Source organism: Hypanus sabinus, chromosome 8 (assembly GCF_030144855.1).
Source record: "Hypanus sabinus isolate sHypSab1 chromosome 8, sHypSab1.hap1, whole genome shotgun sequence".
In the NCBI taxonomy this organism is placed as follows: domain Eukaryota; kingdom Metazoa; phylum Chordata; class Chondrichthyes; order Myliobatiformes; family Dasyatidae; genus Hypanus; species Hypanus sabinus.
Window position 1 is genome coordinate 163,128,171 of NC_082713.1, and position 25,646 is coordinate 163,153,816.

General features: G+C 41.7%; 1 protein-coding gene across 4 annotated transcripts in view; it reads right to left on the reverse strand.

Annotated features, from left to right (window-relative positions):
- Positions 1–2,578: 2,578 nt before the first annotated feature.
- The window catches only part of LOC132398672 (ras association domain-containing protein 9-like), a 209,731-nt gene continuing 186,663 nt past the window's right edge, over positions 2,579–25,646 (reverse strand). For 2 of the 4 annotated variants that reach the window (XR_009513757.1, XR_009513754.1), the window contains one exon: positions 2,589–2,738. The gene's annotated coding sequence lies outside the window, so the exon portion shown is untranslated. Of the gene's footprint in view, positions 2,739–23,786; positions 24,667–25,646 lie in introns of those variants that run through there. The other 2 variants (XR_009513749.1, XR_009513752.1) reach the window with 2 other exon arrangements.

Here is a 25,646-nt window from a genome sequence, read left to right on the forward strand (position 1 = left end):
GAGTTGCGTTTTTGCATTTAAGTTCTCTTAACTGGAAATTTAAGGAAAAAGAGAAAAAATAATTACTGCAAAATTAATAACACAAAGTGTTCTATTGCTATTGACATATTGTTGCCAGATAACCTAGACAGCAAGTAAATCAACACTTCACAGAGGTTGTCAAGTTAATGATACCCTAAGAGCACCCAGTGAAAAATGCAGATTCAAAGTGTTAAGAGGCCTGCAATGTTTATAGTCAGATATTTCTTTTGTACCGTCATATGACGCCTCACATACTAGACTCCTCAATCACTGCAGTAAAACGAATATTGGTTTTGCAGCACACACAATCCTGGAGGAACTCAGCAGGTCAGGTAGCATCTATGAAAATAAACAAACAGTTGATGTCTTGGATTGAGACCCTTCTTCTTGACCCCTCTTTTGAGTCTCAGCCCGAAATGCCAACTGTTTGTTCATTTCCGTAGATGCTGCCTGACCTGCTGTGATCCTCTAGCATTTTGTGTGTGTTGCTCTGCAGATATTCTTAAATTTAAAATATTGCTTTTGATTTGACTCAACAAATGACATGGTCATAGCAATATTGGGTGAGCATGAAAGTCCATACATTTTGACTTAGAGATGTGACATGCAGCCTCCTTAGATACCAGTATTATGGCCAGAAAGCTGGTGTTCATAATGGAAGAAGTACCTGCAGATTAACATCTGTGTAATGTAGCGTCATTATTCATTTGAATTTGATGCATCTCAGACAACACCAAACAGGAGCTAAGATCCAATGCTGTTGGGCTAAATTATTTTCCGATCTTGGCAACTTACTTGCAAATATTTTGTCACCATACGAGGAGACATCATCAATGCTTGGATGATGTCTCCCCATATGGTGATGAAACGTTTGCAAGCAAATTGCCAAGATCAGAGAACAACTCAGCCCATCCATCAACCAACTGAGCTACACATGTTCTGAATTTTCTCCATCCCATAGTGTACCTGAATGTAAGTAACCAGTAATGAAGCTAAGTACCAGAGGGCATATATTTAAGGAGGGAGGGGGTAAGTTCAAAAGAAATTTGCAGGCCAAGAGAATGCCAAGTCCCTTGAATGCACTGCCTGGGATGAAGGGGAAGGCAAATACGATAGACACACTTAACTGGGTCTGACATTGGCACACAATAGGGACGTGTTTAGCCAGAGAGTAGCAAATCTGTGGCATTCATTGTTTCAGATGGCAGTGGAGGCCAGGTCATAGTATACTGTATATTTAAAGGTTCTTGCCTAGTAAGGGTGTCCAAGGTTACGGGGAGAAGGCAGGAGAATGAGGTAGAGATTTGCGAAGCAATGATGGAAAAAACTTGATAGACCAAATGGTTTAATTCTGCTCCTACGTCTTATTGTCTTATAGTTCAAATTGAAGATGACATTGGATGGTCAGATAGATACTGTATCCACAAAAAACAAGTCAAAGGCTTATGGTAAGTTCATAGCAGATATGCAAACAGTTTTTAAACAGGGTTGTGCCTGGTGTGGTGCTGGAAGCAAATATGATAGAGGAATTTAAACAGCTCTTAAATAGAGGCATGAATGTGTAGGAAATAGAATGATATGGACATTGTGTCTTCAGAAGGGATTAATTTAGACTGGCATTTGATAACTAATATAATTAGTTCGGCCCACCATTGTGTGCCAGTGTGTCTATCCTGTGCTGTACTGTTCTATGTTCAGCATACATTATGAGACAACATTCAGCCCAAACACATCCCCTCTTTAACACTATGCAATATCTGACCTTGACAAAATGCACTGCAATTGTTTGCCAAAACTTCGCATCCAGTTTTTCAACACCAAGAGGGAGAAGGACAGCAGTTTCATGGGGGCATTTGCAAGCTGCTTACCAAGTCACACACTGGCCGGTCTTAAAAATATGTCATTACTACTTGTCTCTTGCTGATTCTCAGACCCGAAACAATCTTCACAACAACACCCTGGGAGCATCTTCACCAGAAATCCCCAATTATTCAGGAAAGCAGTTCACCCCACCACTTTCTTAATAACTTTTTAGGTTTGACAAGAAATTTTGGACTTAGCAGTGATGCTTCTATCTTGCAGAGTGAGTTTAAAAATAAATCCTATGGCTACCATTTTCAAAATTTAGTGAGTTCTGCTATATTTTATATTGAAGTCCCTGTAAAAATCAATGTTAATCATTTGTGTGTGTGTGTATCTCTCCTGACTCTTATGATGGTTAGGTTTGAACTATATCTCAATATGCCTTGTGGTGAATGAGGAATTACCTCAAAACTACCTCAAAAATTGAGAGTGAATGTCTAAGTGGAATAAGGTCACAGGGATTCTCAACCTCTTTTATGCTGTGGACCCCTTTATAGGCCTATAAACCCCTTCTCAGAATAATGCATTTAAATATAGAAAACAGAATACATAGGATTACAAAAGAAACCGATTATATTGAAATACAGTTATAAAAATATTAACAAAGACAAATTTGTGATATAGTAAAATATGGACTTCTTTAGTAAATCATAAATAACATGAAAATACATTTAAAATCTTGGCAAGTTAAGATGAAATTTTATTTTTTAAAGACATATCAGTGTGAAGGCTGTTGCTGCTTAGCTTGAATAAGAACATTAAACTGTGAGGTGGCCTTTGACAAGGCAATTCATCATGTTGAACATCCAATCGCCGTGCTGCCCAATAGTTGACCAGTTACATCGCACGACCATCTGCAGAAAGGAAGACTGTGATTACATTTGATCTAGTGGCGGATCTAATAGCTACCGTAATTTCAAGTCGTGGCAAATAATACTTTGTGATATTTGTAACAACTGTAATGTGAAAATATCTGTTATTTCTATTGGTGACAAAGTCACAGCTACTGCTAGTACCACTGTGGTTTGTTGCCTCCATTGAAGGAAATGCTAAATTTCAGTTAGAGGTTAGTGAAAATAAAGATGTAAGTTTTTTCCCATCCGAGTTCACAGACCACCTGGAATCTATCCATGGGGTCTATGGATCGTAGGCTAAGAACCTCTGACTTATGAGACAAGTTTATCATGAAAGCAAAAACAAAAATAAAAGAAATGCCACCTGAAAGGGATTATCGAACATTAGGCTTCTCAAATGTTTTAAATGGTGATACAAGCTGGGAAGGTGAAGTCTGAACGGATTATAGCTGTCAACTAAATTACCTCAGGATGAGTCTAAACCTTGCAGCCATTGGCAGATTTCCTAGTGAGTTGCTCATGTCAGGCTGGATGGCTGGAAGAGCAGCATTGTGCGATCTAACTTACACTGAACTGGCCTGAATGAGACCCATTCAGCAACAAGAGAGGATACCCAACAATGCATTTCAATGTGATATTGAATTTTCAGGCTGTTACAATTTGGACAAGGCATTAAGCTGTTGGCATTAGCATCACACATCAATAAATTGTTTGTAGGGAATTCAAACTTCAACAAATATGACTAAAATATAATATACTTATTTATTGAGATACAGCATGGTGTGTGCCCTTCCAGACCTTCAAGCTGTACTGCCCATCAATACCCCGACTTAATCCCAGCCTAATCATGGGCAATATACAGTGACCAATTAACTGACTAACCGGTACATCTTTGGGCAATGGGAGGAGATTGGAGGACATGGAGAAAACCCATGAAGTCATAGGGAGAACTTACAAACTCCTTATAGGCAGTGGTGGGAATTGAACCTGGGTTGCTGGTGCTGTAAAGTGTTGTGCTAACCACTATGCTGCCAAGGTAGAGAAAATGGACTCTACAACCTTCCTAAAAATGGATTATGCGTCTTAAAATTAATGAGAAAGGTACTTTGGTTTGTCTGAATTATATAAGTGCTCCTTATCTTCTGTTATTTTTCTGTGAATACAAGTTTTACTGGGTAGATTGGAAGAAGTAAGAGATCTAGTTTCCTTCATTTTATGTTTTGCAGAATGATACCATTGAGTACCATTTCATTGTTCATTATTCCTTTTCATAGACTACTTTAGTTGAGATTGTTTGAATGAAACTATGTTTGTCTGTCTGTGACAACATTCTCATTAATTCAAAATGGAAGGTAGCATAGTGGTTAGCACAATGCTTTACAGTACAGGTGACCGGAGTTCAATTCCTGCCGCTGTCTGTAAGGAGTTTGCACGTTCTCCTTGTGGCTACGTGGATTTCCTCCAAGTGCTCCAGTTTCCTCCCACAGTACGTAGATGTAACAGTTAGCAGGTTAATTGGTCATTGTATATTCTCCCATGATTAGGCTCAGAGTAAATTGGAAGATTGCTGGGTAGAGTGGTTCAAAGGACCAGAAGGGCCTATTCTGCTCTGTCTCTCAATAAATAAATGGCTAGATTGGTAAACAAGCAAACAAATATATACATACATTTTTGCTCCTATCTACTATCTCATGATATGGAATGAATGATGGATGAATACATTTATCACAGGGCAGACAGATGCCTGCAATTCTTTGTATTACGAACCAAAATTGAAAAAAAAGATGATTGCAATTAGGTTACACTTTCCATGTCCTGAAGTCCTGTTAGTGTCAAAGGAGCACGATTACAAAGAAGTTGCTGTTGAAATGTAGGAAACACAACTTTTTTTGTTCACAGTAAATTCCCACAGATAGCAACTATAATAAATCCAGATGTTCTGCTATTCTGCTGGGTGAAATTGTATCAACGGGAACTAATGATAAATCTACTTCAAAGTGCTGAAGGATCTTAACAGGTCAGGCAGCAGCATATGGAGAGGGAGAGTGTCAACGTTTCTGACTGAGACCCTTCCTCTGGATTGAGGAAGGGCCTCGACTCGGAACATCGACTCTTATTTCTCTCCATAGATGCTGCCTGCCCTGCTGAGTTTCTCCAGGATTTTCTTCGTGTTACACTGGATTTCTGGCATCTGCAGAATCTGTTGTGGTCCTGATAACTCTCCTGCTCTGATTGGTTTGTGAGCTTCCTTGCTTACTGTCACGTAAAACATTTCTTGTGTGAATCTGATTGTTCCAAGCGTAATCTAAATTAAAGTAAGTTTAGGGATATTTATAAATATACACAGGTCAGCCATTTTCATGAGATGCTGAGGTAGATTTTTATGATTATTTTACTAATAATGGAGGTGTGAAAAATGCCATCAAAATTTAAATATTGAGGAGCCAAGACAGAAAATGTTACTTGTGACTGAAACAACTATTGATGTGGTAAGCTGGGTGCTTCAAATGAAGCCTGAAGACATACACTCAGCACCTTTTTGAGACATCTCCTTCAGACAGTCGAAGCAAGGAGTTGAAGGAGGCTGTAAACACTCCAACCAGTTGATTACCACAGGTCTTCAGTACTAGGCCAAGTACACCAACAAGGGCAGATGCTTTCTGGGGATTCACCCTCCTGAAGAAAGCTCTCGTGTCAGAGACTGAGATCATAGGGTCATCGGGGTCTGTGGGGGTTTGTTAAGTTGCCTCCATGTTCTTTTGGTCAAAATGGGCATGAAAGACATAGGGAGCAAAATCTTGTTGTATTTGTATTGCTTGGCTTTGTTTTGTAGGAGGTGATGGCATTCAAGCCCTGCCAGTTGTTGACCATCCCTCTGTGATTCAAGTTTAGTCTGGAAATGCCTCTTTGCCTGTGAAATAGATCTCTTGTACATTCTTCGATTGCCAGATCGGGGATGCACCCATCCAGCTCTCATTAGATTTCAAATCTCTTGGATCTTCCTGGCTCCAGGTTGGGGCAGACTCCAAATGATTTTGTGAGTACTTGTTCGTTAGATTTGCATCTCACACTTTTACCAAATATTTTCAACTGACCACATCCTTCTCCCGGCTCCCAAATTCAATTCCACGATTGATGAAGGCCAATACATCGTATGCCTTCTTAACCACAGAGTCAACCTGCGCAGCTGCTTTGAGTGTCCTATGGACTCGGACCCCAAGATCCCTCTGATCCTCCACACTGCCAAGAGTCTTACCACTAATACTATATTTTGCCATCATATTTGACCTATCAAAATGGACCAATTCACACTTATCTGGGTTGAACTCCATCTGCCACTTCTTAGCCCAAGTTTGCATCATATCAATGTCCCACTGTAACCTCTGATAGCCCTCCACACTATCCACAACACCTCCAACCTTTGTGTCATCAGCAAACTTATTAACCCATCCCTCTACTTCTTCATCCAGGTCATTTATAAAAATCACGAAGAGTAAAGGTCGCAGAACAGATCCCCGAGGCACTCCGCTGGTGACTGATCTCCATGCAGAATATGACCCATCTACAACCACACTTTGCCTTCTGTGGGCAGGCCAGTTCAGGATCCATAGACAGCACGGCACACGGCAGCAGCGGCTTTTCGGACCTGGTGCTACTTTAATTTCGTTTTTAATTAAATTTTAAGGCACATTTAGGGTTTAGGGCAATGGATAACAGAGCGACTATTTACCATCGCCAGTTACTGCTACAATACAGAGATCGTCCAAAAACAAACCTTCATGAAAACCTGTTGGTTAGATTGCAAGACCTTGGCTTGTTGAGGGAGTCGGGCCTGCAGTCCTTGGAGTCACCTGATGCCAGTGGCCGGAATTAGAGACATTTAGGTGGTGTGCGAGGAAGTGGAAGCGAGATGAGCTGTCAGGTGTCCGTTCCAGGAAAAAAGTAAGCCCTAGCCGGCTGGTTCTCTCGTCCATTCTGCTCTCCAATGGACATTAAATTGGACTACATCTGTGGCAACAAAATACTCGGTGGGAGTACAGAAACAGACGGAATCCTGGACACGGCCATTCAGCTGTTTCTTTATGTAACAGATTTTCACCCAAGCCATCGGACTACCAACCTCAGCTGTGCCTATTGTCTTGTTTATTATTTATTGTAATGCTTGCACTGTTCAGTGTACTTCATGCAGTCATGGGTAGGTCTGTAGTCTCGTGTAGTTTTTGTATTGGTTTACGTAGTTCAGTGTAGTTTTTGTATTGTTCATGTCGCACCATGGTCCTGAAAAATGTTGTCTCATTTTTACTGTGTACTGTACCAGCAGTTATGGTCAAAATGACAATAAAAAGTGACTTGACTTGACCTGACCTGACTTGATCCACAAAACAATGTCCCCTTGGATCCCGTGCCTCCTTAATTTCTCAGTAAGCCTTGCATGGGGTACCTTATCAAATGCCTTGCTGAAATCCATATACACTGCATCTACTGCTCTTCCTTCATCAATGTGTTTAGTCATATCCTCAAAAATTTCAATCAGGCTCGTAAGGCACGACTTGCCCTTTACAAAGCCATGCTGAATACTTCTAGTCATATTATACCTCTCCAAATGTTCATAAATCTTGCCTCTCAGGATCTTCTCCATCAATTGCTCAACCACTGAGGTAAGACTCAATGGTCTATAATTTCCTGGGCTATCTCTACTCCCTTTCTTGAACAAAGGAACAACGTCCGCAACCCTCTAATCCTCCAGAACCTCTCCTGTCCCCATTGATAATGCAAAAGTCATCGCCAGAGGCTCAGCAATCTCCTCCCTCACCTCCCATGGTAGCCTGGGGTACATTTCGTCTGGTTCCGGTGACTTATCCAACTTGATGCTTTCCAAAAGCTCCAGCACATCCTCTTCCTTAATAGCTACATGCTCAAGCTTTTCAGTCTGCTGCAAGTCATCACTACCATCACCAGGATCCTTTTCCATAGTGAATACTGAAGTAAAGTATTCATTAAATACCTCTGCTATTTCCTCTGGTTCCATACATACTTTCCCGCTGTCACACTTGATGGGGTCCTATTCTTTCACGTCTTGTCCTCTTGCTCTTCACATACTTTTAGAATGCCTTGGGGTTCTCTTTAATCCTGCCCGCCATGGCCTTCTCATGGCCCTTTCTGGCTCTCCTAATTTCCTTAAGCTCCTTCCTGTTAGCCTAATAATCTTCTAGTTCTCTGTTACCTCTGTTACTAGTTACCTAGTTCTCTGAACCTTTTGTATGCTTTCCTTTCTTCTTGACTAGATCTATTATTGTCTTTGTACACCATGGTTCCTGTACCCTACCATAATTTCCTTGTCTCATTGGAACGTACCTATATAGAACTCTACACAAATAGCCCCTGAATATTTGCCATATTTCTTTGGTACGTTTCCTGAGAACATCTGTTTCAAATTTAAGCCTCCAATTTCCTGCCTGACAGCCTCATAATTCTCCTTACTCCAACTAAATGCTTTTCTAACTTGTCTGTTCCTATCTCTCTCCAATGCTATTGTAAAGGAGCTAGAATTATGATCACTATCTCCAAAATGCTCTCGCACTGAGAGATCTGACATGTGACCAGGTTCATTTCCCAATACCAAATCAAGTACAGCCTCTCCTCTTGTAGGCTTATCTACATACTGTGTCAAGAAACCTTCCTGAACACCCCTAACAAACTCTACTCTATCTAAATCCCTCGCTCTAGGGAGATGCCATCGATATATGGGAAATTAAAATCTCCCATCATGACAACTCTGTTATTATTATACCTTTCCAGGATCTGTTTCTCTATCTGCCCCTCAATATCCCTGTTATTATTAGGCAGCCTATAAAAACACCCAGTAAAGTTATTGACCCCTTCCTGTTCCTAACCTCCACCCACGGAGACTCAGTAGACAATCCCTCCAAGGTGTTCAACTTTTCTGCAGCCATGACACTATCTCTGATCAACAGTGCCACACCCCCAACTCTTTTGCCTCCCTCCCTATCCTTTCGGAAACATCTAAAACCTGGCACTTGAAGTAACCAATCCTGTCCCTGAACCATCCAAGTCTCTGTAATGGCCACCACATCATATCTCCAATATTTTCTGTATTATATTCAATTTGCAGCACTTATGATACTTTGCATTTGGATCAAGTACCGTATTTTACCATTCAGTTAAACATTTTTCTGGGGGAGCAGCTCTACTTGTAAGGAAAGATATTGAGAGAAGGAATCATTATGAATGTTTATTTTTCTAAATGATTGTCAGGCTATAATCTTCTTCTTGGGTCCTGAGCTCCCAGTGGAGCATAGGCCATCGCTGACCTCCCATTGGATTTCATCAATGTTTCTGTAATCCATTATATCCACTGTACATGGGGATTGGCCTGTACAGTTCCACCAGAGCCCTATTGGCTAGTGTTACCCGTTTCCACCTCTCATGACGGGGGATGTAGGGTTGGATTTTGAGAGGTGTCAGGCTACATTAATCTCTTTGATGTTCTTCAAATAATTAAGATGTGGGAATTAGTGCTTAGGATGCAAGTCAAGTACCTGAATTGATCCCAAGAAATTCATCAAAACAGTTTAGAGATTTTTTTTTTGGATTTTTTGATTACTTGGTAGTAATAGAACATTGTGGTTTTAAAAAGCGGAAGGGATTACATTGTGCGGTAGGTAGATCAGTCTGGAATAAATTTACCTTGTTCAAACAGAGCCTTGAGCTGAATAAGTTATTAAGAACTAAAGGGGATGACATATTTGAGCCTACAGGAAAATATGAATGAGAAACATTGCAATTCAGCGTTAATCGGCTTGGGCTGATGAGTGGAAACAGGACTAGTTATCACCTGTATAAATAGCATGGTGATGGCAGGTACGCTTTCCCTAAACCTATCATCACAGTAAACGTGAGGCCGGTTGGACTAATTTTGCTGACAGAGACCAACAATTCATGAGAATTTGCCAAACCAGTGAACAAAAGCCAAAGTCATGCTGTGAAAATGAACCTGATCTCAGCAGGAAAAAGATAATGATCCAGTTAATAAGAGAATAAAGAGCAAACATTCTAAAGTAAAATACAGAGGACAGTGACAAATCAAAATGGCGGTGAGGAATAGCAGACAATGGATCATATAATTCAAACAAGAGCCAGATAATATAGTATTATCATATTTAAAAAGAATCCCATTTCTCAGCACAGGGCCCATTGTCATGTAATTTTAAGTGCTCACCTACCTGTGTACCAAATAATAAGGCAGACCTCCCACCCCCCATCCTCACTACATTCTACAGAGGATGTATCACGAGTATCCTGAGCAGCTGCATCACCGCCTGGTTTGGGAATTGCACCGCCTTGGATTGCAAGACCCTGCAGTGAATAGTGAGGCCAACTGAGAAGATCGTCAGAGTCTCTCTTCCCGCCATTACCAGATACTTACACTACACATTGCACCCACAAAGCTAACAGTATTGTGAAGGACCCCACACACCCCTCACACAAACTCTTCTCCCTCCTGCCATCTGGGAAAAGGCACCAAAGCATTTGGGCTCTCACGACCAGACTGTGCAACAGTTTCTTCCCCCAAGCCATCAGACTCCGCAATGGTGAGACTGACATCTACCGCAATGAGTCTACCGCAATGGTAGACTGACATCTACATCATTTATAATTACATTGTAATTTGTCCTCTACTGTGTCTATTGTCTTGTTTATTAATGATTGTACTGCCCTGCACTGTTTTGTGCACTTTATGTAGTCCTGTGCATTTTTGTTGTCTGGTGCAGTTTTTATATTGTTTTACATATTCTAGTGTAGTTTTGTTTTGTTTCATGTAGCACCACGATTGTGGAGGAACATTGTTTCATTTTTACTGTGTACTGTACCAGCAGTTTATGGTCAAAATGACAATAAACTTGACTTTACGAGTTGAAATGAAGGAGAAATAGCACCAGTGATTTTTGCAGACCCAGGCGACTACTTTTGGTTCATCAATGAAACAGTGTTTTCTTCTTCTCTTATGTCTTACTTTTCTTTTCAAGATGGTTGAGGTTCTGTCCGAGCCTATGATCTATAGTCCAAACAATGTTCTTTAGAAGAGCTTGGATTTCAGACAGTCTGGGTGGCCTAGCCCTTCGTTACCTCCAGGAGCAGCCTGGAAACATGAGCCCTTGGGGAGTGGCCCCTTGGATGGTGCAGTTCCTCGCTGATTTTGCCAGCTGAAGCATCATGGGAGACTGAAACATTGAGACAACAGCCAATGCATTTGCTAATTGCCGGCTGCTGTCAGAAGAAGGTCCCTGTAAGTGAGTGATCACCCCGCCCTCCCGGTGAAGAATGAGAGCCTGTCAGCACTTGAGATAGGGGGCTTGAAAAAGCAATGCAGAAGGTCATAATATTGGAGCAGAGAGTTGCTGGTTATCAATCTCGTTGTTGAAGGAGCAACCTCTCTCTTCCTTGTTGAATAGAGGGAAAGCCTGTCTGAGACATCGAAGTGCTGGGTTATCTACTGTAGTTTTGATGGACTCTGGTTCAAGGTCTCTTTGGGGGACTTTTGCTGATGCTTGCATGGTGGGAGGTGGGGGGGGGGTTGATGTTTCTGCTGGCAAGAGTGAGGGAGGGTTGATGCTTTTGCTGCTGCTTGCAAAAGGTGCGAGGAGTGGAGGGGTTACAGGTCTTTGATGCTTCTATCATTGATTCTATGGGCTTTCGTGTTGACTGGATATCTGTGAAGCGTACGGATTTCAGGTTGTATACTGCATACATTCTCTGATATTAAATTAACCTTTGAACCTTCCTCCACCACTCCTTCAGATTTAAGCCACTTTCTAGCTGACAGAGCTATTTTACCGAACTTCTCTAAATGACATATTTACAATAAACCAATCTTCCTGTTTCTAGATATCATTGTTATGGAGAAAAGTTTTCTCTTATCTGCCCTGTCTCGATCCGTCACAATTTTGTGTACGTCTGTCAGATTCTCCTCAGTTCCATGGAAAACAATCATAGCTTATCCAGTCTCTCCTCATAATGCTCCATCCCAGAACACATGCCGGTCAATCACCTCTACACTTCTCTGGCTGGTGTGGTGAAAATGCATCTCTACCAAAGGAAGTGCAAAGCACTCCTCCTTTCTGCTGGCCTGTGGGTCACCCTTGGACAAGGTATAGCACCTGCTTAGCCCCCGATCAGGGTCACTTGAAGCCAAGGGAGCAGGTGGTGGATGGTCATATGAGTAGCTGGTGCATGTTATAAGTCTTAGTTATGTGACTACTGATGCCATGGGGATAATCTCTGAGGAGTATTGATAATGGCTGGGGTGATCCATCTTGTAAAGACACTGCCCAGAAGAAGGTAATGGCAAACGACTTCTGTAGAAAAATTTAATAAGAATAATCATGGTCAAATAGCTACGCCATATGACATGGTGTAGCTCTCTGTCAGGCACCGACCATTCATGGTTATACCCATCCCAAAATCATATTACAAACAAGAGAAAATCTGCAGAAGGTAGAAATCTGAGCAACACACAAAAAATGCTGGAGGATCTCAGCAAGCCAGGCAGCATCTATGGATACGTCAACTGTACTTTGTTCCATAGATGCTGCCTGGACTGCTGAGTACCTTGAGCATTTTGTGTGTTTTGCCCAAAATCATATTTCTTCAATTTAACAGTGTCCTCATTAAAATGTAATTTCACTATCTTTCCTCCCCATCTCAATCCTCAAATGACCCACAATCTTCATATGGCCTACTTGCTGCTCCAGCTCTTATCACCCATTCACCCTTTCCCTCCCCATGTGTGGTGTATCTAATATTCCAGTAATATTTGATTAATATTGCAAATATATTGCTTGATTTATTATTCATTGTTTTTTTACATAATTCAGTATGGGTTATATGTAAGAAGTACATGAGTGGCATACTTCATTACACCACCATATTATAGGTGAGTGCCTCACTAAAAAAAGGAACTATGTAAGTAGACATGATTCCGGGCTCCAGTGTTTTCCTTTCAATTAGTTTCTAGACTACAAAGCAAACAGTGGCAATGAGTAAATTTTAAAACGAGTATCTACTTGTTGAAGCACAGCACGATTTTCTTTGGAAAAGGGAGAGGGACTTTCAAGTTAAAGAAAAAGCACAGCACATGTTTCTTCGGAAGAGGAGTAAGATGTTCAAGTTAAAAAAAAAGGCAGGAAACAGATAAAATTAATGAGCAGAAATGATAGTCCACATTGGAAAGATAGATGCATTTAACTGTGCAACAGATAAATGAATGATTACAGTATTTTGAAGTCAGTGAGAAAAGAGTGCTAGTGTTACTGAATGTAATAGGTAGAAAAGGATACAGTTTGCTTAGATATTTAATTACTCCAACCAAACCAGACAAAATTTGTGTTGCTGATATCATGAACTTAATGCAGGAACATTTAGAACTGAAAATATTGTGATTGCAGAATCAAAAGGAAAAGGAGTCCATTTCAGCTTACATGGCTGAATTGAAGAATTAGCTGAGTATTATCAGTTCAGTAATGGACTTAATAATGTACTGAGAGATTAATTAGCTCGTGGAATCTTAAAAGAAAACATTTAGAAGATGGCTCCTAACTGAAGCACAACTCACATTTAAAAAAGCAGTTGAATTAGCTGTCTCAATGGAAACAGCAGCCTGAGATGCAATTGAGTTGTAGTGAGGAATAAAAGTGAGCATTAACAAAATTGCAGTATCTAAACAGAAACTTGCGTGAATGAACAAATTGTGTTACTATTGTGGCAGCGGCTGACGTACACCAGACCAATGCAGGTTTAAAGGTGAGACTTGCAGAAAATGCAACGAAGTAGGACACATGCAAAGAGCACATCAGGCAGACAAAAATAAGTGGGCTGGACAGGGAAGAGGAAGAGATAAAAAGACACGTTGCAAGGTCGATGAAAAATCTGATAGTGATGAGAGTGACACAGGACTGAGTAGTCCTGAGATATACAATGTGGAAGCTAAAAAAGACAAGCAATATGGCTTACACCAGAAGCGAACAGCAAATTATTTAAATTGGAATTGCACACTGGCTTAGCTGTTACAGTCATTCCACAAAATGAGTTTGAAAGGCATTTCAAAGATGTTTAACTGAAGCCTGCGGATATCCAGCTAAGAGCTCATTCTGGAGAAAAGATAATTCCTGTAGGAATAACATTCTGAACAGTGAAATACAATAACCAACAAGCCACATTGGGTTTATCTTTGGTGAAAACAGGAGGACCAGCATTGTGGGGCCATGATTAGCCGAGACAACTACAACTTGATATGGAGATCCATCCATCTTTTACATGCCATACCCCCTGCAATGGAGTCAACTGAAAGCGAATTAAGAAAGCTATTGCATGATGCCAAAACAAAGATGGCATTGTAAATCTGCAACATATGAAAGGTAAAACAGGGTTAAATGAAAATGCCACACCCAAGTTTTGCAAAACCTGTCTGATTCTTCATGTCATCCCTGATAAATTAGCCAGTGAGGTAGATTGCATGGAGGCTGAAGGAATTCTTTCCAAGACTGAATGAAGCCTATTGGCAATAGCAGTGGTTCCAATAATCAAGAAGAATGGGACTGTTGGGATCTGGGTTGATTTTAAGGTCACCATTAATTCAATACTGAAAGTAGATCAGTGTCCAGAACAGAGGACAACCTTGGAGGGAAACACTTCCGCAAAGTGGACTTAGATGAGGCCTACCTAGAGAAGGAGATGGAAGAAGAGTCCGAAGTGTTTCTCACCATAAACACCCACAAAGGGCTTTATCACTATAATAGGCTTATTTTTGGAGAAGCATCTGCACCTACACTCTGGTAGAAAGGTATGGACCAGATGCTGCAAGGCTGCCCAGCACTCAGTGTTACCTGGATGTCATCATTATTACCGATAAAGATAACAAAGGACAGCTTCAAAATATCAAGACTGTGTTAAAAAGATTAGAATATTATGGGGTCAGAGCATGACATTAACAAGTGTGAATAGTTTAAACCAAGGATCACTTACTGTGACCATACCATTGACACACAAGATTTACACAAGTGTGCCGAGAAAATTCAAGAATTGGCAGCTGGTCCCAGGCTGGTCATGCCACAGTTGCAATCTATTTTACCACGGATTCAGAGATGGGTTGTGTTTCTTGGAGGACAAAATTACAAGATCAATTTCAAGAGGACAACTAATTTTGGAAGTTTTGGTAGAATGTTCTGTTCACCCTTGGAAAAAGAAATACCTGAAAAACTTACAAAAGAGGACACTCCTCTTGATGTGGTTTCCCTAATAGAAATCGAAAGTCTCCCTATTACAGCAGAGATGATCCAAAGGAAATCAGAAAAGATCCCACACTGCCTCTGGTCCACATGGCAACACAAAATTGCTGGGAAATGCAGCAGAGGTTCCAGTTCCCCATTTATACCACTGCTAGAATGAACTTGTCCTTGATGGAAGTTGCCTTATGTAGGGATTGAGAGCCGTTGTACCATCAAAGCTGAGAGTTAACGCATTGTAGGAGCTACTTGCCAGTAATTTAGGCATGGTCAAAATGAAAGTGTTGTCTCGTAGCTTTGCCAGGTGGCCTGAGATCAATGAGCAGATGAAGCAGCTTGCCATGCACTGTTCAGAATGCCAACACATCCAGAAGATGTCAAGAGCAGCACCTCTCCATCCCTGGAAATGGTCTCCATTGCCCTGGCAGACGATTCGTGGGAATTTTGCTGGACCATTCATACACACACATTTCTAGCTGTTAGTGGATGCAGCTACAAAGTGGCCAGGGATGTTACCAATACACTTCAGCCTGACACACTGTTGAGAAGCAGCTTCTCAAGGCCTTCTGTTCCAGAATACTTAGTCACTGAGAATGGACCACAGTTTGTTGTGGAACAGTTTCCGTCACTCCTGATGATGAATGGAATAAGACATATTACATATGCTCCTTGTGTATCGCAGTGTAGCACACTCCAGACCAACAACTCACCAGCTGTGCTGTTCCTCAGTCGCCCCTTGCGCTTACACTTTGATCTTCACAAACCCAGTCTCAGAAGGAGAATGCAGGACAAATAGCTGAGGCAAATTGAGGGCTCCTCAAACAAGGAGGTTGATGTTTCACTCCTGGACAAGCAGTGCTGGCAAGGGACTATATAAGGCATCAGAAGTGGGTAGCTGCAAAGATTAAGACGGAACTGGGCCATTCTCCCATACAGTGGAAATTGTATCTGATGTCACCTGGAGATGACATATTGATCAGTTGAGAAGAGCAGAGTCAATTGTTCAAGAAGAAAGGTGTCCAGAGCTGTCAGAACCACTTCCTGCAGTTCTAGAATCAACCCCGACAACCACCGTGGAAGAGGCCCCAAGAACCTAAGATTGTTTCACAACCACAAGTCCTACCTGCCAAGCAGATCGCCACTTGTCAGGAAAGACATTATCCCACAAGAATAAGAAATCTTCCACAGAATTATATGACCAGAGAGTAATAAGCTACATATATGAGTTGAGATGCATTCCATATTGAGTTGGAGTTTATAGCTAAGCAGGAAGGAATGTAAGGTATTTAATATTTGAGTAAAATTGTAGATACCTTCTTTGTTTGATTAAGCATCCTTTGCTTGTTTACATGGTTCATTATGGTTTATATGTCAGAAGTACTCTTATGTACCCGTGGGTATCTTGTGACTGTCACATGACCATGATGTAATTGAGGCTATGCTGGGCATGATGTAATGTTCTTGCGATGGTGGAGTGACGTAATTTTCCCACCAGTGAGAGGTCATGTGATAGTTTTTTTTCTACAGGGTATTAAAGGAGAACCCCTCCCTGTGACACGGGGCAGTTCTTGGTTGAATTCGTTCAGTGATTGCGTTCTGCTGCGTATTCGATGTTATGACAAAGTTTTGTTTTAAATTGGAGTTTTACTTTCTGCCTTAAGTCTCAAAGGTTATTGCCAACAGTTCTTCTACAATACTGCCAGTTAAAGTCCAGTCGGAGAGTGAAGATTTATAGAAGTTCGGGAAGCTAGAGGATTGAGGGCAGTTGATGTCAGCGGAGAAACATGTTCGACCTTATTTAATCTTCGTACAAGGAAGTAGTAATTTGTGTCCGAGATAGCTCCTACATTTCTGAGCAGAAAGAGCTGGACGCAGAGTTTCGCCAAGGAAAGGTCAGTGTCTTTAAGCCATTGTATTTCCTTCAATCGTAAATCCCTCGGCAAAGCATACATTGGCTGGGACCATACTTGGTGGTAAACTACTACAATAATTAAGGGTTTTCCTCACCCAACATTCTCTCTCTCCAGCAGTGGATATACTGTGGTCTTTTCCCACAGAGCTCTTGTGGTGGCTGTATCAAGTTTCAGTGCATCCCTTAGCATTTACCCTTGCAGGGAAGCACAGGCTAGTCCATGGACATCTCTACTTGTTGCCAGACCAGCAAGCTTTGGGCAGACAAGGGGCATCTTTCATTGGGCTGATGATCTGCCTGCGGCATTTGATGTCCTTCTGCATGTGTGTGTGTTTCTCTGGGAACAGCCTTTGCAGAGTCCTCTGCTATCCTCAGGATGAACCATGACGTATGTCCTTGGATCTTCCGCCCCACGGTCTGTAAAGAGGTGAGCTTCTGAGAGCTGGAGCAAGAAAAAACACTTGATTACTTTAAATGTACAAGGCCTGAACCATGTCCCTTTGGGTCCAAAACAGCTGAATGCAATGGCTGGCCCTCACACTAACTAGCTTGCTGGCCTCTCTCCTTTCTCACACTGTAGTATATCCAGGCCGTGCTGTGAAGATGTGGATAGGGCAGAGCAGTTGAGGCCAATTTTATCCTGAGGGCTCAAGATTCACATGAATTCTGCCTTATAAGTGGTTCATGGAGAGGAAATGTGGGGCTGGAGATCGCAGCCTGGGAGCTTTGTCAGAGCATCTTCAGCACTGATATAGGCACTTTGATACAGTCATTGTAAACTACTCTTACGGTACTGACACTGTATATTTTCCTGTTCAAAGCACTGGTAGCATGCTAGGAGGAATGGAAAGATTGGCCACAGAGGACAGACGATCCAATTCACAACTCCCAGACAGCCCAGGATTCTGGACCCTCTACTTGTGCACATTGGCACTTATGAACAATCTCTAATCGATTTGAGAGTGTGAACCTGGAGGAAAGCCTTGTAAGACCAATTTGTCAAGTTTTCAATTAAAATATTCTCTTCCAACCTATCAGGAACTACAAACCAAGGAACAAAGAGAGAAATAAGAGGCCAGACTTACAAGATTCAGCCTTGAGGTTCCAGTCAGCTTCGAGCAACCTGTCAGTGTGTCCCTTGCAGATCATTCTGTGGCAGTCTCAGAGTGTTGTGCTCTGCCTCAGAAATACACTCCTCTGAGGATAATAGGATTAATTGTGGAAATAGAATAAATAAACAGTTGCAAATTTTGCACCTACCTAGACCCATCATTCTTTTAAACATCTCTGTCAGAGTTGCTCCCATTCTTCTCTGCTCTGAGAGGGATAAATCCAGCTTCTCCAGTCCTTCTGCACAACATAAGCCCCTCATCCCTGGAGTCACTCTGGAGATTCATTTTTGGACCTTCCCTGGCTTTGCTAAAGCTCCTGATGAAGGGCCCTGGCTCAAAATGTCCTCTGTCCATTCTTCTTCATTGATGCTGCCTGACCTGCTGAGTTCCTCCAGTATTTTGTGTGTGCAACAATGGCCAGAGCTGAAGGAAAGTAGGTATCAATGTCAAAGGTTATGGGGAGAAGGCAGGAGAATGTGGCTGAGAGGGATAATAAATCAACCATGATGGAATTGTCCAATGATCTTATGAACTAAATTGAACTGAATTGAATTGATTTCATTACTTAGGTCAGGGGTCAGCAACCTTTACCACTGAAAGAGCCACTTGGACCCGTTTCCCACAGAAAATAAAACACTGGGAGCCGCAAAACCCGTTTGACATTTAAAATGAAATAACACTGCATACAACGTTTTTTTTGCCTTTATGCTATGTATAAACAAACTATAATGTGTTGCATTTATGAAATTGATGAACTCCTGCAGAGAAAACGAAATTACATTTCTGCATGCAACAAAAACATTTTGAACTCCGAAAAAAAGACGTTGGGTTGAAGGTTACTTTTAAGTAAAATACTCAATGTCTATTTGAGTCCTTCTTGTATTTATGAAAAACGCCGAACTTAAATTTTCCGCCAGCAGCAAACCAAAAATAACGTCAGCCAGCTGTCAACCTGAAAAATAAAAGGACTATTTCAATGAACAACGAAAAAATATGAATATACGTAAAACAATAGGCAATTAAAATATTTATCATACTTGGTTAATTGGATTTCTGCTCCTGGACCTCAGCGCACAGCGTCTGCACATCAGGGCTGTATGACGTCACCTTCATCTTTACACAGGATCGCAAGCTGTCATCTGTGAGGCGTGCGTGATGTTTGTTTTTAATAAAGTTCATGTTGGAGAACACCTGCTCACATACATATGTGGATCCAAAGATCGACAGGACTCCAAGTGCATACTTTTTAATGTTTACATAAATGTCGGGGAAAGCATTCTATGTTTCGAACACAAGTTTGTCCAGTTGGAGGAGGTTTTCAACATCACTCCTTTTGTGATTCTGAGCAAGAACGGCCTTCTGACGGGCAACATCTTCAAGGTCTGCTGTCAAGCGTCTAAACTTGGACACCCATATGTCTTCGTCGGCTATGTCGGCCAGTTCCATCTCAAGATCAGGTTTACTCACACCTGCCAATGCAGTCGTATTCAGTAGAGATGAATCGATGCTTAGGGGAGTGACCGGGAAGGATAATGTGTTTTTTTTTCCTCTCTGAACTCACAGAAGCGTTTCCCAAACGATGTTTGCATTGCGATAATTGCAGAATGTAAATACTCCGAATTTATCATGTCGTGACCTTGTTTGAACTCTCTCAAATTGGGGAAGTGAGACAAAGTGCCTTTCTGTCAATCTCTGGAAAGCACTGTCAACTTGCGCTCGAATGCCAAAACATCCTCCATCATGTGCAGGGCTGTGCGTCCTTTCCCCTGAAGAGCTGTGTTCAGCGTGTTCAGGTGCGCTGTCATGTCTACCATGAAGTGTAGCTTTTCCAGCCACTCTGGCTGTTCCAGCTCAGGAAAGGTGAGCCCTTTGCTGCCCAGGAAAGTTTTCACTTCTTCCAGACACGCGACAAAGCGTTTCAGCACCTCCCCTTTGGACAGCCACCGGACTTTGTTGTGCAGCAGGAGATCAGAATATGCGCTTTCCAGCTCGTCCAGCAACAAACGGAATTGACGGTGATTTAAACTTATTTTATTGACAATCTGAATGACAACATCCATTACTTCTGTGCATTCCAGAGGAAATGTTTGAGCGCACAGTGCCTCTTGGTGCAAGATGCAGTGAAAAGTCAGCAGCTTTCTGTCCAGCGACTTCTGCAGTAAAGCCACAAATCCCTTGGTGCGTTCCCGTCATATTCGGTGCCCTGACACCAGTAGCTACTGACACCAGATGGGTGGTCTTTATTCCTTTGGCTCTTAAACAATTCAAGACAGCCTCACAGATGTACTCCCCCCCTGTGTTTGGCCTTTTAGAGGTATCAACTCAATCATTTCTTCCTGTGGCCCGGCAGTTTACATACTGGCAGAACAGCGCTATTTGTTCAATATCACCTTTGTCTTTAGACTCGTCACAGGCAATCGAGTAGGCCACAGCTGAATTGATGTCTTTAATTTGCTGTCTTGTGATGTCTTCTGCCATTTTTATGGTTCTGTCTTTGACAGTCTTTGCAGAGAGGGGCATATCCCTGATTTTCTGCACAATTTCACTCTTGTTTTTAAAGTCCGTGAATAGATGTTCTGAAATCTTAATGAAAGATTCTTTTATATATTCACCATCTGTAAACTGCTTCCCGTGCCTGACTATTTCCTGAGCGGCAATGTAACTGGCGTATGTCGTTGATTTTCCAGACTTCATCCATTTCTGGAAATGATTTTTGCTCAGATCAACCTTCCGTATCAGTTCCGAAACGGCTTTTTTTCTCTCATCTCCATCCGGATATTTTTGAGCAAAGGCTGCGTGTTTATTCTGGAAATGCCTTGCGACATTTGACTTTTTGTTGTTTGCTAGTTTCTCATTGCATATTAAGCAATCTCATATGTAAACCAGTCTCGTCAGCAGTGAAAGCAAATGAATCTGTCCACGTATCATTAAACGTTCTGTTTTCTTCAGTCACTTTTCTGTTTTTAGAATTCTCCATAGTTGGCTTACCTTGGATCGAAAAATTAAAGAAATCGCGCACTGACGGGTGTCAGGTATTGGCAGTGGTGACGTGTATTAATAGCGATAAAAACACGTTGTAGCGGTGTGCTCACGCAGTCAGTAAACTGCAGTCGAATAACTTTTTTCGAACTAAACAGCCTTGCTTTTAAGCCTCCCTCAACCCAGCCCCCATGGGCGCGGATGCTGCAAAAGACGCGTACTCACAAACCCCCGTAGGCTATCTCCCTTAGCCTGAACGCTGGCTAATTGCGAGCCGTTTCGGATGTGCCAGGAAATGTGTCGCCACAAAGTCTTATTTAGATTGTACAAGATCACCATAATCTTCAAATTTAGAATTACATTTCAAAAGCTAACAAACTAACATAAAATACATTTTAATTAAATACTGGCCAATTATTTCCCAAAGCCACAGGGAGCCGCAGCACAGAGGTGAAAGAGCCACAAGTGGCTCCGGAGCCGCGGGTTGCCGACCCCCGACTTAGGTCCTTCAGCTACATGGAGGAATAAAAATCTTTATGTTACATCTCCATCTAAATGTGCAACGTGCAACTTATAGCAATTTATAATAAATATTATGTACAACAGGATAGTCAATAAAACATAGAAATATAGCTGTGACAGCTTGAATTAATCAGTTTGATGGCCTGGTGGAAGAAGCCGTCCTGGAACCTGTTGGTCCTGGCTTTTATGCTGTGGTACCACTTCTCTGATGGTAGTGACTGGAACAGTTTGTGGTTGGGATGACTCAGGTCCTCAATGATCCTTCAGGCCATTTTTACACACCTGTCTTTGTAAATGTCCTGATAAGATTATCCTTACATCTACACACCGTCCTTAGACATCTGGAGAAGAGGGATGCTTATGTGAGAATGTTCTTCCTGGACTACAGTTCAGCATTCAACACCATAATTCCCTCGAGGCTCAACAAGAAGCTCAGAGTCTTTGGCTCCTTTTCTCTCTGTAAACCCATGACTGTGTCACCACCCATAGTTCCATTCTGCAAATTAAATTTGCTGACAGCACTGCACTGATTGGCCTAATCTCAAATAATAATGAGGCAGCCTACAGAGAAGAAGCCATCACCCTGACACAGTGATGTCAAGAAAACAACCTCTCCCACAACATTGCAAAAACAAAGGAGCTGATTGTGGACTATAGGAAGAATAGAGACAGGCTAACTCCTATTGATCTGGGGTTGAGAGAGTGAACAGCTTTAGGTTCCTCGGCATAAACATCACCAAGGATTTCACGTGGTCTATACCTACAGGCTGTGTGGTGAAAAAGGCACAACAGCACCTCTTCCACCTCAGACAGTTGAAGAAAGCACTGACAAGACAAAAAAAAATCACTTATAAGCTGTACAAGACATTAGCGAAACTGTTGTCTTGCTGTAGGAAAGATGCCATTAAGTTGGAAAGCATGCAACAAAGGGTCACAAATCTGTTACTAGTACTAGAGAGCAAGAGTTATGAGAGTGATAGGCTGAGGCTTTTTTCCCTAGAGAGCAGGAGGTGGAGGAGTGACCTTACAGAGGTGTATAAAATCATGAGGGGCTTAGATAAGGCGAACAAATGGTCACAGTCCTTTTTCCAGGGGAGAGAGTATGGGTTTAAGATAAGAGAGGAAAGATTTAAAGGAGACCTGATGGGCAACACAGAGGATGGTAAGTAGGTATATAGAACAAGTTGCCAGAGGAAGTGGTAGAGACAAGTACAATTACAATATTCAGAAGTTTTCTGGACAGGTACATGGAAAGGAAAAACTCTGAGAGATGTGGGCCAAGTGCAAACAATTGAGAATATGGGATCAGGTCAGGCAGGCAACTTGGTCATCAAGGGCAAGGTGGGCTGAGGATGGTCTTTCTGAGGTAACTCCATGACTCTTTGACAATTGCACCTTATGATAACAATCCATCACTTGAACTGTAACAGAATGTTGAGATATTCTCTATCCCGAGGTAGCTGAATCAATGAACCTCAAGGCTGAGATTTTTGGACAACTGAGGAGTCAAGAATAGAGGAGAAAGGGCAGAAAAATAAAATTTAGGATCAGAATCAGATGAGCTATACCCTTAATAATGTGAGCAGCCCATTGGTTCATGTCTGCTCCTATTTCTTATGTTCTGATATGAATAGGCTTTTTCACATACTGGGTAATACCATATAAGCCCTTCATACTGCAAACTTTATTCTGCATACTAAGTCATGTACTAAATTATTTGAGAATGATGTACATTAAGAACTGTAATGAATCTTTTCTCTTTCCTGACTCCTGGGCATTGGGTCTAATGTCACCATTTCAGCTAAACCAGCCTCCCCTACATCTATTCTCAATGACTCAGTAAACAGACAACATTATCAAACACAGCACCAATCTGGACATTCTCTCTTCTCCCATCTCTCTTTGGGCAAAAGATACAAAACCCTGAAAGCCTGTACAAACGGGCTTAAGGGCAGCTTCTGTCTCACTGTTATCAGACTCTTAATTGGGCCTTTTGTATGATAAGAAGGACTCTTGACTTCACAATCTATCTCATTATGATCTTGCACCTTATTGTCTACCTGCAATGCACTTTCTCTGTAGCTGTTGTACTTTTTCTATATTGTTACTGTTTTACCTTGTCAAGTCAAGTCACTTTTATTGTCAATTCGACCATAACTGCCATGTACAGTACATAGTAAAAATGAGACAACGTTTTTCAGGACCATGGTGTTACATGACACAGTACAAAAACTAGACTGAACTACATAAAAAAAACAACACAGAGAGAAAAAAAAACAACTACACTAGACTACAGACCTACCCAGGGCTGCATAAAGTGCACAAAACAGTGCAGGCATTACAATAAATAATAAACAGGACAATAGGACAGTAACGTGTCAGTCCAGGCTCTGTGTATTGAGGAGTCTGATAGCTTGGGGGAAGAAACTGTTAGATAGTCTGGTTGTGAGAGCCTGAATGCTTCGATGCCTTTTCCCAGACAGCAGGAAGGAGAAGAGTTTGTATGAGGGGTGTGTGGGGTCCTTCATAAAGCTGCTTACTTTGTGGATGCAGCGTGTAGTGTAGATGTCCGTGATGGTGGGAAGAGAGACCAGGGTCTTGCGATCTGAGATGGTGCAATTTCCGAACCAGGCAGTGATGCAACTGCTCAGGATGCTCTCAATACAACCCCTGTAGAATGTGATGAGGATGAGGGTGGGAGATGGACTTTCCTCAGCCTTCGCAGAAAGTAGAGACGCGGCTGGGCTTTCTTTGCTATGGAGCTGGTGTTGAGGGACCAGGTGAGATTCTCTGCCAGGTGAACACCAAGAAATTTGGTGTTCTTAACGATCTCTACCGAGGAGCCGTTGATGTTCAACAGGGAGTGGTTGCTCCGTGCCCTCCTGAAGTCAACAACCATCTCTTTTGTTTTGTTCACATTCAGAGACAGGTTGTTGGCTCTGCACCAGTCCGTTAGCTGCTGCACCTCCTCTCTGTAAGCTGACTCGTCATTCTTGCTGATGAGACCCACCACGGTCGTGTCACCAGCGAACTTGATGATGTGGATCGAGCTGTGTGTTGCAGCAGTCGTGAGTCAGCAGAGTGAACAGCTTTAATGCACTCTGTAATAAGTTGATATGTATGAATAGTATACAAGACAAGCTTTTCACCGTACATGTGATAATGATAAACCAATTCCAGTCCAATTCAAACTCAAAATTGTGCCAGATAATAAATCAAACATGTTATCCTCTCAGTTTCTTCCAGATAGGACAGCCCTTTCATCCCATGGGTGACAAAGAGTGCATAAAGATCAACAGAGCTTCTGTAGGTCTGTGAGTGGAGCACTAAATCCATGTTTGAATGGTATTAAACTGCTGTTGAATACTCTCTGATTTAGCAACTTGTTTGTCCTTGCTTAGCAAAAGATTAACAGAAACTAAATTTGCTTTCAGTACATTTACTTTTATCGTGCACAGATGATACATGTACTCTGGAACTCACTCCTAACTCTGTGCCAGCACTTTACCCATTTTAGAAGAACTGTTGAATTCCAAACATGCCATCATTGGAAAGTAATCAATTATGGTCATTTATTGACTGCATAGTCGGATTGCTAAACATGTACAACTTTCAACAGAAACTAATGCTAAACATGGGTCTTGGTCTGTTTTTAATTTATCTTCTTTGTGTTTATTTTAAAGCAGTATTCAATTATGTAAGTGTGAATTGTACTAATTTATAATGTATATTTCATGTCTCTGTTGAGCAGACATTGAAGAATGTTTTATGTGAAAGAAACTGAGGATTATTTAGACAAGTATTTATTTGATGGATTGGAAGGCCTGCTTCCATTCTTTAAGCTTACTTGGTGCCAGAGGAGTTACCAGTCAGCACTGAACTCAATGTAGAACTGCCTTAAGAACTCCAGCACTGGACTTTTCCCTTAGGGTTTACTCTCAAAGTCTTCCCACGAGTGAGTACAACTGCAAGGCAGCAGAGGTTTGAGATCAGAGTTTTCCTTCTTGTAGATGAACAACCATGGTTGACACGACCCATCTGCCTGAAGCAATTGGTTTTAAAACCCTAGTAACCTGCCTTT